A 2,831-nucleotide genomic window follows, 5' to 3' on the forward strand; every position below is an offset into this window, starting at 1 on the left:
AATCTTCAGGTACATCGCCTGAGTGCCACGAGTTCTTGAATATCCTTGCCATTGGCTGTGCTACGATGTCAGCCAGTTCACAAGATCCATGCCAATGATGGGCATATTTTCACCCTTTTCCTGGTGATCCTGCATCTTGCCAGGCGGGGTGATTCCTTTGGGCTGGTGGAAGACCGACACAAAGTAATTGTTAAGGAGACTGGCTTTTTCCTGGGTGTCGGTTATCAGCTGCCCTATTTGGTTTAGCAAGGGTCCAATGTTACCCTTGTTTTTTTTCCCCTTGACTTCCCACGTATATGAAGAAGTACTTTTTATTGTCCTTGATTCATGTAGCCATTCTGAGCTGAGTTTCAGCCTCAGCCTTCCCAGTTCGCTGCCTACAGGTGTAGGCCAGTGCTGGATACTCTTACTTGGTGGTGTTTCCCATCTTCCATCCTTTATTGGCTTCTCTTTTTAGACACAAGAGGTCCATGAGTTCCATACTGAGCCAAGGGGGTCACCCAGCCCTTTTGCTACTTATTCTGTGGGCTGGAATGGACTTCCCTTGTGCTTCAAGGTTCACATTGTTGAGAAGTAACTACTCATCGTAGACTCCCCTCCCTGTCAGATTATGGCCTCTCCAAGTCCTGACTACTAGCCTCTTGAGTTTGTGAAAGTCGGCTTTCCTAAAGTCGAAGACTTTCGCATTGTTGACTGACTTGTAAGCTTTGCAGTGGATAGAGAAAACAATCAACTCATGGTCACTGTCTCCCAGCTTCCTTTTGATTCTCAGGTTGCTTACTACATCTCATCCCCTTTGGCCAGTACCAGGTCCAGAAGAGCCTTGCCTCTTGTCGGCCTGGAGACCTCTTGAGACAAATAGAGCTCGTTAATGCATATGAGGAAGCACTGCGGCTGATCTGATTTGGCCAAGTGCTCTTCCAATGAGATGTCAGGGTAGTTGAAGTTTCCCCTGATAACCATCCGCTGAGAGCATCCAGCCTCAGCCAGCTCCATAGCGAATTTGTGGTCAAGTTCTTGCTCCTGATTAGGAAGTCTGCAGTAGACTCCTACTATTATATTCCCTTCACTACGTTCCCCTTGTACTCTTATCCAAAGGGTCTCAAGTCTCCCTCCTTGGTTGCTCATATCAGCCTGTAAGGAAGTGTACTGCTTCTTCACACAGAGCGCTACATCCCTGCCATTTCTTGCAACACGATCTCTCCTGTACAAGGTATAGCCATCTATACCTGTGGTCCAGTCATAGGTGGAGTCCCCACCAGGTCTCCGGTATCCCTATGAGATCGTACTCATTTCTATTTAACAGAAGGGCCAGTTCCTCCTGCTTGCTGCCCAGGCTCCTGGCATTTGTGTAGAGGCAAGCAAGCCTGCTGTCATAGGCCCTAGGCTTCCCTGCACTTCTAGAAGAGCCCTGTGCCTAGGGTGGGGTAGGAATGAGTTCCCTTATTCAGCCTGACCTTCTGATTTTGTGGTTGACAATTGGTGGGCTTGCACCGGTAGTTATTTTCTCATCCCCCAGTGAACTTAATTTAAAGGCCAGTCAAGCAGGTCAGCCATTCTGGCCGAGAAGAGCTTCTTCCCCATTCAAGTGAGGTGGAGGCCATCCCTTCCCAACAAATGGCTGCCCCTCTCTCTGAAGTGCAAACTGTGGTTGTAGAAGCTGAAGCCTTCACAATAGCACCAGCGCCACAGTCTTCTATTAACTTCTACAATTCTTCTCTCCCTCCTATGCCCGGTACCCGTAACTGAAAAGATTGAGGAGAAAACCACCTGCACCCCGAACCCTCTAAGCCCCGCTCCCAGAGTCCTGTACTCATTCATGACCCAGCTGGGATTGCTGATCCGTGTCATTTGTGCCCACATGGATAAGGAGCATGGGGTAGTGGTTGGAGGAAAATTGATGAAGTTTTAAGCAGCAGAAATTGTGAAACTTGCCACACAAAGAAAACTAAACCCAAATACCTGCAATAGGGCTTATGGCTGCTTGTACACTTGATGGGGTCTTCATCCCCTAAACTGAAATGGTGGGTTTTTAATTGCAATGATTAAAAACCCACCTTTTCAGTTTAGGGGCTTCTGTCACCATTACGGTGTGGGATCTGATCCCTTTTTTTCCTACTCCGGCAGAGCATGCCCATCTCTCCCACAGCTGGGGGGTGAGTTGCTGGCAGGTTGAGCGGTCCAAGCTACAAGGGGCCCCAGTCCTTCTCTCTGTGGTGGTGGTGGTGCCCCACAGGGCTGCTTGGGTAGGCTGCTGCCCGGGGGGCATCGCTGCCGTGGAGAGAAGGTCTGGGGTCCCCTGCAGCTCAGGACCTGCTGGCAGCTAACCCCCTGGCAGTGGGAGAAGTAGACAGGTTCTGCGGGGGAGGGGAAAAAAATCAGGCTCCTCAACACTATTTCCCCCCCCGTAGCGGAGGCTACTTGTGTAAGCTGCCACTAGGCCGCACAGCCCGAGCTGTGGGGAGGGCCTGGTCCTTCCCTCTGTGGCGGTGGCAACCCCTGGGCAGGGTGCTAGCTGTGCAGGTGATGCCCCAGCTTGTATGCAGCATCTGCTGGATCCAACTCTTCCCTGAGCCTGCGCCATGGAAACCCACCAGGCATGGGGTTTTTTTGGTTTCCCCTCCCCACCCCCCAACAAAGCCTGCCTGTCTCTTCTGTAGCTGGGGGGAGAGCTGCCGGTGGGCCCTGGATTTTCCCTCCATGGCAGTGGCACCCCCCAGGCAGGCAGCTAGCAGGTAGGTGCTGCCCCATCTCACAGGCAGCACCTAGCCCGATCCCGAGATAGGCGCAGAGGTGGTTTTCTCTTCTATCCTACCAGTGAGTGGACGTGG

General features: G+C 51.7%; 1 protein-coding gene across 3 annotated transcripts in view; it reads right to left on the reverse strand.

The window, feature by feature from the left end:
• Positions 1-2,831, reverse strand: part of XPO4 (exportin 4) — a 143,665-nt gene that overhangs the window by 25,885 nt on the left and 114,949 nt on the right. The gene's annotated exons all lie outside the window — the stretch shown is intronic.

The sequence above is a fragment of the Gavialis gangeticus genome, unplaced genomic scaffold, assembly GCF_001723915.1.
Source record: "Gavialis gangeticus isolate Ggan-Ray unplaced genomic scaffold, GavGan_comp1, whole genome shotgun sequence".
Taxonomy (NCBI): domain Eukaryota; kingdom Metazoa; phylum Chordata; order Crocodylia; family Gavialidae; genus Gavialis; species Gavialis gangeticus.